At 57.4% G+C, this 12,500-nt stretch overlaps 2 non-coding genes and 1 pseudogene across 2 annotated transcripts; all 3 read right to left on the minus strand.

The window, feature by feature from the left end:
* The window catches only part of LOC124585138, a 7,953-nt pseudogene extending 2,863 nt beyond the window's left edge, over positions 1-5,090 (minus strand).
* Positions 5,091-5,278: 188 nt separating this feature from the next.
* On the minus strand, positions 5,279-5,433 carry LOC124585129. Its single transcript, XR_006974736.1, has one exon. It is a non-coding gene; the product is annotated as a 5.8S ribosomal RNA (ribosomal RNA).
* A 351-nt stretch (positions 5,434-5,784) lies between these two features.
* LOC124585128 lies at positions 5,785-7,694 on the minus strand. The gene has a single exon (XR_006974735.1). It is a non-coding gene; the product is annotated as a small subunit ribosomal RNA (ribosomal RNA).
* Between the last annotated feature and the right edge of the window lie 4,806 nt (positions 7,695-12,500).

The raw sequence follows: 12,500 nt of genomic DNA on the forward strand, positions 1-12,500 counted from the left end.
TGGCGTTGCCCGCTTTGAAGGTAACGTCGGCGTCGACCTTCACCTTCTTGTCGCGCCCAGACGCGACTAAGGCGAGGGTGAAACACTTCCGGGCGTTGATCTGCAGCCCCAGATGGGCGAGGGCTGCGACGGCTGCGTCGATGAGGGACTGCAATCCCCTCGCGGTCGATGCAAAAAGCAGGACGTCATCTGCGAAGGCCGCAGCGTTAACTCTGCGACCAAGAATCCGAGCTCCGATGTGGGAGGGAAGTTGACTCAAAACATAGTCCACCGCAAAATTGAAAAGGAGGGGGGAGAGGGGGTCACCCTGACGCACACCCCTAGCCGGCTGCAGGGGCACGCCCACGTCGGCGCCGCCCGCTATCACCGTCGTGCTACCCTCGTAACACCTTTCGACGTACTCAATAAAGCAATCCGGCAGGCCATGAGCCCTCAGCACGGGGCGGAGGGCGGCATGGTCCACCGAATCGAACGCTTTAGAGACGTCGATCGATGCCACAAAAACAGAGCGACAGGAGCGGACTGCGTCGGTGAGAGCAGTGTCCAAGATGAAGGTGTTTTCCAACATCCCATCCCGGGGGATGAATGCCCGCTGACGTTCGTCCACAGCACATGCACGCATCAGGCGTGACGCGAGAACCTTGTGAAAGGTCCGCGCCAACACCGAGCAGACCGTAATGGGGCGAAAGTCAGCGGGGGATGTTGGTGCAGCCGTTTTGGGGAGAAGTGACGTCCGGGCGCGAAGCAGACGCTCGGGGAGGGCGCGGGCCAGGAGGAAGAGGTTCAAGAGTTTCACCAGGACTTCATGCGGCAGGCGCCGCAGCTCCGCTGGAGTCAGGCCGTCCGGCCCGGCTGCCGATCCCCTGGGCGGCAAGGCAGCAGCGACCTCCTCACGTGTGACCGGCCCCCATAGGCACTCAGGAGCGACAGGCTCCGAGTGCGGGAGAAGGCGGTCACGGATGAAGCCGGCGGTAGAGATCGGCTTCTTCGTGAAGAGGTCCGCCCAGAAGTCCAGCAGACCGGGGATGTCGGGTGGCGGCTGCAGCAGGGTGCCGTCCAGCAAGCCGCGCACGCAACGCGCACGCGACCTACGGAAGGCGTCCTGTGTCCGCGCGTATTCCCAGCGGCGCCGCTTGCGCTTCTGCAGCGGCGGGGCGGCAGGCGGCCGCTTGGATGGTTGGCGCGGCCGCTGTGTCCTGGTGATCGACCTCTCCCCCCTGGACCCGACCGACGCAAGGGCATCCGGGAGCATGCCCAGGATGACATCGGGCGGCGTGCCCCGCCCCAGACCAATGACTCGATCCAGGGCAGAGAAACGCTGGGCGGAAGCAGGTAGCCCCGCCAGATGCTCCCAGATGGCGGCGTCAGTCGGCCCCTCCGGCGGCGGCCTGGTGGTGTCGGCCGCGAAGTCCTCGGCTGCGTCGACGGGCGGCGCAGCGGCCTCGCCCGCGTCAGGCAGCGAGCTCGCTGCTCCACGGCGGGACGCCGGCTCTTCACCCCGACCGATCTCAAGTGCCTCCATGAATTGGCGGACAAGCTGCTTGTGGGCAGCTTGCCGCCGTCGGCACTTGATTGCCTCAAGCGTTCGGTCGGGGAACATCCTGGTAAGTTCTTGATTTACAAAGAAGAACCGGGCGTCCCTCTCCAGGAACAGTTCGGCCTCTGCCTTGGCGAGCGACAGGACTTCTTCCTCCGTCCACCTCGCGCGATGCCTCTCCGTCACGATCTCAGCGTTGGCGGCCGCAGGGTGTTGGCGGCGGCGATGGACCCCGAGACCGTTCTTCGTGGTAAAAGTGCGGTGGCACTCACTGCAAGCAAAGGGAGCTACACAAACTATCGCATTTTCGTTACGGCCGGTTGGCCGGATAGGTGCTGGGGTAGCTGGGGTGGCACCTTCAGCGGAAGGGCCACCATCTCTTGTTTCTTGTCGGCTGCCCCCAACTATAAAGGGATAATGCGAGGGGGGGCTGGTAACCCCCCCAAGCCCCTGGTGCGGTCTTCCACTCTGCAAAAATCAGCGGGCCCACGAGAAGGGGAGAAGACCGCAGGAGAGGAGAGGCTAAGAGGGCTAGGCCCATGTATTGCGCATCACTCTCCCTGTAACTATAACCCAAGGAAGGCACCTCGCAGCAGCAGCACGACTACATCAAGACCGCACTTCGAAAAGCCAAGTCCGGATGCAGCCACACCGCCGCCACTTGGCCACCTTAAGAGAGTCATAGTTACTCCCGCCGTTTACCCGCGCTTGCTTGAATTTCTTCACGTTGACATTCAGAGCACTGGGCAGAAATCACATTGCGTCAACACCCGCTAGGGCCATCGCAATGCTTTGTTTTAATTAGACAGTCGGATTCCCCCAGTCCGTGCCAGTTCTGAGTTGATCGTTGAATGGCGGCCGAAGAGAATCCGCGCACCCGCGCGCCCCCGGAGGAGCACGCTAAGGCGGACGCGGCCTCGCAGCAAGGAAGATCCGTGGGAGGCCAAGGCACGGGACCGAGCTCGGATCCTGCACGCAGGTTGAAGCACCGGGGCGCGAACGCCGCGCAGGCGCGCGCATCCTGCACCGCCGGCCAGCACGAGGCCAACCAACGGCGAGAGCAGACCACGCCCGCGCTAAACGCCCGCACTTACCGGCACCCCTACGGCACTCACCTCGCCCAGGCCCGGCACGTTAGCGCTGACCCACTTCCCGACCAAGCCCGACACGCCCCGATCCTCAGAGCCAATCCTTATCCCGAAGTTACGGATCCAATTTGCCGACTTCCCTTACCTACATTATTCTATCGACTAGAGGCTCTTCACCTTGGAGACCTGCTGCGGATATGGGTACGAACCGGCGCGACACCTCCACGTGGCCCTCTCCCGGATTTTCAAGGTCCGAGGGGAAGATCGGGACACCGCCGCAACTGCGGTGCTCTTCGCGTTCCAAACCCTATCTCCCTGCTAGAGGATTCCAGGGAACTCGAACGCTCATGCAGAAAAGAAAACTCTTCCCCGATCTCCCGACGGCGTCTCCGGGTCCTTTTGGGTTACCCCGACGAGCATCTCTAAAAGAGGGGCCCGACTTGTATCGGTTCCGCTGCCGGGTTCCGGAATAGGAACCGGATTCCCTTTCGCCCAACGGGGGCCAGCACAAAGTGCATCATGCTATGACGGCCCCCATCAACATCGGATTTCTCCTAGGGCTTAGGATCGACTGACTCGTGTGCAACGGCTGTTCACACGAAACCCTTCTCCGCGTCAGCCCTCCAGGGCCTCGCTGGAGTATTTGCTACTACCACCAAGATCTGCACCGACGGCGGCTCCAGGCAGGCTCACGCCCAGACCCTTCTGCGCCCACCGCCGCGACCCTCCTACTCGTCAGGGCTTCGCGGCCGGCCGCAAGGACCGGCCATGACTGCCAGACTGACGGCCGAGTATAGGCACGACGCTTCAGCGCCATCCATTTTCAGGGCTAGTTGCTTCGGCAGGTGAGTTGTTACACACTCCTTAGCGGATTCCGACTTCCATGGCCACCGTCCTGCTGTCTTAAGCAACCAACGCCTTTCATGGTTTCCCATGAGCGTCGATTCGGGCGCCTTAACTCGGCGTTTGGTTCATCCCACAGCGCCAGTTCTGCTTACCAAAAGTGGCCCACTTGGCACTCCGATCCGAGTCGTTTGCTCGCGGCTTCAGCATATCAAGCAAGCCGGAGATCTCACCCATTTAAAGTTTGAGAATAGGTTGAGGTCGTTTCGGCCCCAAGGCCTCTAATCATTCGCTTTACCGGATGAGACTCGTACGAGCACCAGCTATCCTGAGGGAAACTTCGGAGGGAACCAGCTACTAGATGGTTCGATTAGTCTTTCGCCCCTATACCCAGCTCCGACGATCGATTTGCACGTCAGAATCGCTACGGACCTCCATCAGGGTTTCCCCTGACTTCGTCCTGGCCAGGCATAGTTCACCATCTTTCGGGTCCCAACGTGTACGCTCTAGGTGCGCCTCACCTCGCAATGAGGACGAGACGCCCCGGGAGTGCGGAGGCCGCCGCCCCGTGAAGGGCGGGGAAGCCCCATCCTCCCTCGGCCCGCGCAAGGCGAGACCTTCACTTTCATTACGCCTTTAGGTTTCGTACAGCCCAATGACTCGCGCACATGTTAGACTCCTTGGTCCGTGTTTCAAGACGGGTCGTGAAATTGTCCAAAGCTGAAGCGCCGCTGACGGGAGCGATTATTCCGCCCGAGAGCATCCCGAGCCAACAGCGGCGCGGGTCCGGGGCCGGGCCAGGTAGGTCCGTCATCCGGGAAGAACCGCGCGCGCTTGCCGGGAGCCCGAGCGCCCAAAGGGGCGAATCGACTCCTCCAGATATACCGCCGGGCAGCCAGCCAGGACACCGGGGCTCTGCCCAACAGACGCGAACCGAGGCCCGCGGAAGGACAGGCTGCGCACCCGGGCCGTAGGCCGGCACCCAGCGGGTCGCGACGTCCTACTAGGGGAGAAGTGCGGCCCACCGCACACCGGAACGGCCCCACCCCGCGGCGAGTGGAAAGGCAACCGGACACGACCCCGCCGCGGATTGCTCCGCGCGGGCGGCCGGCCCCATCTGCCGAGGGCGGAGGCCAGTGGCCGGATGGGCGTGAATCTCACCCGTTCGACCTTTCGGACTTCTCACGTTTACCCCAGAACGGTTTCACGTACTTTTGAACTCTCTCTTCAAAGTTCTTTTCAACTTTCCCTCACGGTACTTGTTCGCTATCGGTCTCGTGGTCATATTTAGTCTCAGATGGAGTTTACCACCCACTTGGAGCTGCACTCTCAAGCAACCCGACTCGAAGGAGAGGTCCCGCCGACGCTCGCACCGGCCGCTACGGGCCTGGCACCCTCTACGGGCCGTGGCCTCATTCAAGTTGGACTTGGGCTCGGCGCGAGGCGTCGGGGTAGTGGACCCTCCCAAACACCACATGCCACGACAGGCGGCAGCCTGCGGGGTTCGGTGCTGGACTCTTCCCTGTTCGCTCGCCGCTACTGGGGGAATCCTTGTTAGTTTCTTTTCCTCCGCTTAGTAATATGCTTAAATTCAGCGGGTAGTCTCGCCTGCTCTGAGGTCGTTGTACGAGGTGTCGCACGCCACACCGCCAGCCGGCTGTGCACGCTACCGAGTAAGTACCGGTATGCGAACCGCCAGGCGACGGGCGCGCATCGCACGTTTAAGGAGGCGCGGCCGGCCCCACAGGCGGCCGCGACGCTCCCAGGTCTGCGAAGCGGGGCAAACGCCGCGCGCTTCAGTATACGTAGCCGACCCTCAGCCAGACGTGGCCCGGGAACGGAATCCATGGACCGCAATGTGCGTTCGAAACGTCGATGTTCATGTGTCCTGCAGTTCACATGTCGACGCGCAATTTGCTGCGTTCTTCATCGACCCACGAGCCGAGTGATCCACCGTCCTGGGTGATCTTTTCTTAGTTTACACTGTCTCTTTCAAGACAGTTGCATAGGCGGGACGTAGGCGTGTGGCGGCCCCTGTTCAAGCGTTCTGTGTCCAACGGCCTCACGGCCGATGGGCGTCGTACGGCTCCACACCGGAGCGGACAGGCAGTCGGGCGAAAGTCATTCAAAACCGGCGCCAGGCGCCAGGTGCCGCAGGCCAGCCGCTCCAGCGCTTCAGCGCTCGTACCACACAACATTGGCGTTAGTTTTGAGAAGCACGCGTGGTTCCGCACGCGGCGCACGGCTACTGCGAGCCGTACAGGTAGCGTGTTGCGCGACACGACACGCACATCGAAAGACATGCAGTCTAGTCGGTAATGATCCTTCCGCAGGTTCACCTACGGAAACCTTGTTACGACTTTTACTTCCTCTAAATGATCAAGTTTGGTCACCTTTCCGGTAGCATCGGCAACGACAGAGTCAATGCCGCGTACCAGTCCGAAGACCTCACTAAATCATTCAATCGGTAGTAGCGACGGGCGGTGTGTACAAAGGGCAGGGACGTAATCAACGCGAGCTTATGACTCGCGCTTACTGGGAATTCCTCGTTCATGGGGAACAATTGCAAGCCCCAATCCCTAGCACGAAGGAGGTTCAGCGGGTTACCCCGACCTTTCGGCCTAGGAAGACACGCTGATTCCTTCAGTGTAGCGCGCGTGCGGCCCAGAACATCTAAGGGCATCACAGACCTGTTATTGCTCAATCTCGTGCGGCTAGAAGCCGCCTGTCCCTCTAAGAAGAAAAGTAATCGCTGACAGCACGAAGGATGTCACGCGACTAGTTAGCAGGCTAGAGTCTCGTTCGTTATCGGAATTAACCAGACAAATCGCTCCACCAACTAAGAACGGCCATGCACCACCACCCACCGAATCAAGAAAGAGCTATCAATCTGTCAATCCTTCCGGTGTCCGGGCCTGGTGAGGTTTCCCGTGTTGAGTCAAATTAAGCCGCAGGCTCCACTCCTGGTGGTGCCCTTCCGTCAATTCCTTTAAGTTTCAGCTTTGCAACCATACTTCCCCCGGAACCCAAAAGCTTTGGTTTCCCGGAGGCTGCCCGCCGAGTCATCGGAGGAACTGCGGCGGATCGCTGGCTGGCATCGTTTATGGTTAGAACTAGGGCGGTATCTGATCGCCTTCGAACCTCTAACTTTCGTTCTTGATTAATGAAAACATACTTGGCAAATGCTTTCGCTTCTGTTCGTCTTGCGACGATCCAAGAATTTCACCTCTAACGTCGCAATACGAATGCCCCCGCCTGTCCCTATTAATCATTACCTCGGGTTCCGAAAACCAACAAAATAGAACCGAGGTCCTATTCCATTATTCCATGCACACAGTATTCAGGCGGGCTTGCCTGCTTTAAGCACTCTAATTTGTTCAAAGTAAACGTGCCGGCCCACCGAGACACTCACTCAAGAGCACCCTGGTAGGATTGCAACGGGGTCCGCCTCGGGACGCACGAGCACGCACGAGGCGCGTCGCACGCCTTCAGCTCGCCCCACCGGCAGGACGTCCCACGATACATGCCAGTTAAACACCGACGGGCGGTGAACCAACAGCGTGGGACACAAATCCAACTACGAGCTTTTTAACCGCAACAACTTTAATATACGCTATTGGAGCTGGAATTACCGCGGCTGCTGGCACCAGACTTGCCCTCCAATAGATACTCGTTAAAGGATTTAAAGTGTACTCATTCCGATTACGGGGCCTCGGATGAGTCCCGTATCGTTATTTTTCGTCACTACCTCCCCGTGCCGGGAGTGGGTAATTTGCGCGCCTGCTGCCTTCCTTGGATGTGGTAGCCGTTTCTCAGGCTCCCTCTCCGGAATCGAACCCTGATTCCCCGTTACCCGTTACAACCATGGTAGGCGCAGAACCTACCATCGACAGTTGATAAGGCAGACATTTGAAAGATGCGTCGCCGGTACGAGGACCGTGCGATCAGCCCAAAGTTATTCAGAGTCACCAAGGCAAACGGACCGGACGAGCCGACCGATTGGTTTTGATCTAATAAAAGCGTCCCTTCCATCTCTGGTCGGGACTCTGTTTGCATGTATTAGCTCTAGAATTACCACAGTTATCCAAGTAACGTGGGTACGATCTAAGGAACCATAACTGATTTAATGAGCCATTCGCGGTTTCACCTTAATGCGGCTTGTACTGAGACATGCATGGCTTAATCTTTGAGACAAGCATATGACTACTGGCAGGATCAACCAGGGAGCTGCGTCAACTAGAGCTGAGCAGCCGGCCGCCCGGGAGTGTGTCCCGGGGGCCCGCGCGAACACGCAAGCGTCCGCTCAATTATTCTGCAAACAGGAGGAGGCTGAGCTCCCCTGCACAATACACCTCGAAACCCTCTCAGGTCCCGGCGGCGCGCAGCGCCGTCCTAAGTACTTGGTCGGGTTCGAGAGAGGCGCAATCGCCCGGAGTTTGGCGAGTAGACGCTTTAGGTGCGACCACCCGTGCTCCCAACTGAGCTTGCCGCTGCCGACAGAGGCCCGGGAGCGTGCTGTCGTGGCATTGCCGGCGGGAGACAACACGCGCCACCTACGGTGGCCGGCAGCTCCAACGCCAGCGCCACAGAAGGACAAAAGCCCCACTTGGGTGCCGAAGCGAACTCTCCCAGCACAGCGCACGCGCCAACACGTCCGCACAGCTGCGATACAATCCACCTGCGAGAACCGCAGAGGCGACCGAGCAGCAGACGGCGTCGCGGCGCCGAGCGCCGGGCGGCGGCGCATCCTCAGCGCACACAGTCCTCAATCGGACCAGCACACTGCAGATGTCCACCGCGCTTCGCACCGGGCCCGCGAGGACCTACTTTGGCCGCACGGCGCCGCGTGCAGGGTGCGCCGGCGCGCAGCTGCGCCGCCTGCCGCCTCCGTCGGCCGGCGCGCCTGCCACTGGCCGCCCCCACCAGCCGGCTGTAGCGCGTGCGCCCACGCACCGCGCGGCCAGCACGCCGGAAGGCCCCCCCTCACCGGCCGGGGACGGTCCCACCCAGCCACCGCCGCGTATCGCTTCACACCCACATGCCATTCACGTTCGTGGGCATGGTGGGTATCGCTGAAACAACCGGTTGGTAGCTCAACCGATCGTCGCCATCACTGATTCACCTCTAGCGAGAACAACCGCACCACAACGGTTTACCAGTTCTTCATTTGCGTAACGTCACCAGCAAACGTAGACGTCCATCGCCATTTGCAAATTCAACGATTGTTGCATGCCTGTGTCAGGTGTCACGACACACTATGTCTGCCCACATACACGCAACAACATGTGCACGCTTCGCGAACACGTGGAAGGTGGCCCCCGTACGTATGCGATGTCCATTGCGCGAACGACTGTCAACCGGCCTCTGTCGCATGTCGCAGATGTGGAACGCAGTGCACCATGCTATCACGGTGTGTGAGAAGAGACGACTACGTCTGACAACACGCGCCACTACATCAACAGACGGCTCATGCTGATCGCCATCCACGGCATACCATACTGCAATCCAGCTCTTATAGGGAGACGACACGTAGCTGAGTGCACAATATTTGGACCGTATGGTTCGCCGTTGTTGGCGCAGTCGTGGTACGGTCACACATGTACCACGATGTATCATTCAGTACATGAGGACCAATGTGCGGTACAGTGTGTGATTTGGACGTACAACATCAGCGGACAGTTGCCACAAGCCGTACCACAACGTAGGCTGTGCTTCGCCATGCGAATGCCAATGAACAACTGCGAAGGGCATTGAGCATGTACGTCCTGCCGCCATCCGCATTACAGTGTATAGCTGCAAGGTGTTTAACATGAAGCGATACTCTGGGGACCGGGCAGTGCGAGTAGCAAACTATATTGCGGGGGTTGCAGTTAGGCAACACTACACTAATTTAACGCGTCGTATGACAATTACAGAGCAGGTTAAGGCCCAACGTGTGTTGGGTTAAGGCCCAACGTGTGTTGGGTTAAGGCCCAACGTGTGTTGGGTTAAGGCCCAACGTGTGTTGGGTTAAGGCCCAACGTGTGTTGGGTTAAGGCCCAACGTGTGTTGGGTTAAGGCCCAACGTGTGTTGGGTTAAGGCCCAACGTGTGTTGGGTTAAGGCCCAACGTGTGTTGGGTTAAGGCCCAACGTGTGTTGGGTTAAGGCCCAACGTGTGTTGGGTTAAGGCCCAACGTGTGTTGGGTTAAGGCCCAACGTGTGTTGGGTTAAGGCCCAACGTGTGTTGGGTTAAGGCCCAACGTGTGTTGGGTTAAGGCCCAACGTGTGTTGGGTTAAGGCCCAACGTGTGTTGGGTTAAGGCCCAACGTGTGTTGGGTTAAGGCCCAACGTGTGTTGGGTTAAGGCCCAACGTGTGTTGGGTTAAGGCCCAACGTGTGTTGGGTTAAGGCCCAACGTGTGTTGGGTTAAGGCCCAACGTGTGTTGGGTTAAGGCCCAACGTGTGTTGGGTTAAGGCCCAACGTGTGTTGGGTTAAGGCGCAACATAGGTTAGGTTAAGGCGCAACATAGGTTAGGTTAAGGCGCAACATAGGTTAGGTTAAGGCGCAACATAGGTTAGGTTAAGGCGCAACATAGGTTAGGTTAAGGCGCAACATAGGTTAGGTTACGGCGCAACATAGGTTAGGTTAAGGCGCAACATAGGTTAGGTTAAGGCGCAACATAGGTTAGGTTACGGCGCAACATAGGTTAGGTTAAGGCGCAACATAGGTTAGGTTAAGGCGCAACATAGGTTAGGTTAAGGCGCAACATAGGTTAGGTTAAGGCGCAACATAGGTTAGGTTAAGGCGCAACATAGGTTAGGTTAAGGCGCAACATAGGTTAGGTTAAGGCGCAACATAGGTTAGGTTAAGGCGCAACATAGGTTAGGTTACGGCGCAACATAGGTTAGGTTAAGGCGCAACATAGGTTAGGTTAAGGCGCAACATAGGTTAGGTTAAGGCGCAACATAGGTTAGGTTATGGCGCAACATAGGTTAGGTTACGGCGCAACATAGGTTAGGTTACGGCGCAACATAGGTTAGGTTAAGGCGCAACATAGGTTAGGTTAAGGCGCAACATAGGTTAGGTTAAGGCGCAACATAGGTTAGGTTAAGGCGCAACATGGGTTAGGTTAAGGCGCAACATGGGTTAGGTTAAGGCGCAACATGGGTTAGGTTAAGGCGCAACATGGGTTAGGTTAAGGCGCAACATGGGTTAGGTTAAGGCGCAACATGGGTTAGGTTAAGGCGCAACATGGGTTAGGTTAAGGCGCAACATGGGTTAGGTTAAGGCGCAACATGGGTTAGGTTAAGGCGCAACATGGGTTAGGTTAAGGCGCAACATGGGTTAGGTTAAGGCGCAACATGGGTTAGGTTAAGGTACAATATGGGTTAGGTTAAGGTACAATATGGGTTAGGTTAAGGTACAATATGGGTTAGGTTAAGGTACAATATGGGTTAGGTTAAGGTACAATATGGGTTAGGTTAAGGTACAATATGGGTTAGGTTAAGGTACAATATGGGTTAGGTTAAGGTACAATATGGGTTAGGTTAAGGTACAATACGGGTTAGGTTAAGGTACAATACGGGTTAGGTTAAGGTACAATACGGGTTAGGTTAAGGTACAATACGGGTTAGGTTAAGGTACAATACGGGTTAGGTTAAGGTACAATACGGGTTAGGTTAAGGCACTTGGGGGGGGGGGGGGGGCCCGGTTTGTTGATTGTGATTATCGTAAGTAAATGACTGCGGCATCATCTGATTTGCCACGTCAGGGTGCACCTTTGGCTCATAACAGGCGGCGCTCTGATTCCATGCTTGTGGCAGACCTGTGTCTTTCATTCCTGCCATTGTTTGTGTGGTGTGACAGGAGGCAGTATTGTGATGTTGGGTGCACCCCTGTCTGGGACATGTGTGGGTGTTGGTGGCTTAGCTGAGCAATGGTGGTTGTCGGAAGGGTGGGATATTCTGTTTTCCGAGTGGACCTCCCGGTCTGGTTATGATAGTGTGGATTGTCTAATGTGGCAGAGAGGATGCACTGGGTGTTGTTCCATGCTGGTGCTTACATATTGTCTGTGTGCCTGTTACAGGCAGAGAGTAGTGCGTGATAAGAGTGTCTGGCTGACGTGTGATTGTGAGCAGAGTCTTTCAGCATGTATACGGACAGGTCTATACATTATCTGTATTCTGATGGCTCTATCTATTACTAATCAGCGCCGTGTATACGTTTAATCCGGTTCCAGTCGAAACTATTGTATCTCTGTACATTAGTGACACGGCGAGCCCGCTATGTAGTTACTCGTCTCGGCAGCTTCCACCGGTGTATGGCAAATGATTATAAGGAATCAGTCTAGTCGTCAATACCGATAGTCTGACGTCACATGTCTGGGGTGGGGGACGCTGCGCCCTTCCGGTGGGTCATGGCCTAGGAAGACTCTTCCCACGCAGGGGGGCTTGGACTGTCATTGACTCTTCCGAGTAATATACTTGCCGTACGTTTTTGCGACTGCGAGTGCAACGCTCACCGGTACCGACATGGATGGAGCGCCTCCTAGCTGCCGCTGAGCATCTGCATTCGTACAGCGAGCAACGCGATCGCGTCTGTAGCTCGTACGTGGTACGGCTCGCAGCTCATGTATATGGACAGCGGGAATGTCGCATATTGGACATAACTCTTCATGAAACGCACGTTATAGGGGTGGATTGCACATTGCGAGTGCGAGCAAAGTCCGCCGTTCATCCGCTGGAGTTGCGAGTTGGGCGGTTGGGGTGGGGCACGAACGGGTGCAGGTGGAGTGATTGCCGGTCCACGACTTCGTGCGGCAGAGGCGCTGGCGTTGGGGTGGGGTCGAAAGAAGGGCACTGTGGGCCCATCGCTGTCTTAGTCGGCTTGGCGTCTCATAGATGACGGTATCGTCGTTGCAGGAGGTCATGTTGCGGGAGACCTACAGATGGCGGTATGTTTTGCGGTGCGCTCGACATGGCGGACGTAGTGTTGTCAGATTCGCATAGATGGAGGTATTGCATGTGGTTTCGCCGTATTTTCATAGATGGCG

This window comes from Schistocerca americana, unplaced genomic scaffold (genome assembly GCF_021461395.2).
Source record: "Schistocerca americana isolate TAMUIC-IGC-003095 unplaced genomic scaffold, iqSchAmer2.1 HiC_scaffold_480, whole genome shotgun sequence".
Taxonomy (NCBI): Eukaryota; Metazoa; Arthropoda; class Insecta; order Orthoptera; family Acrididae; genus Schistocerca; species Schistocerca americana.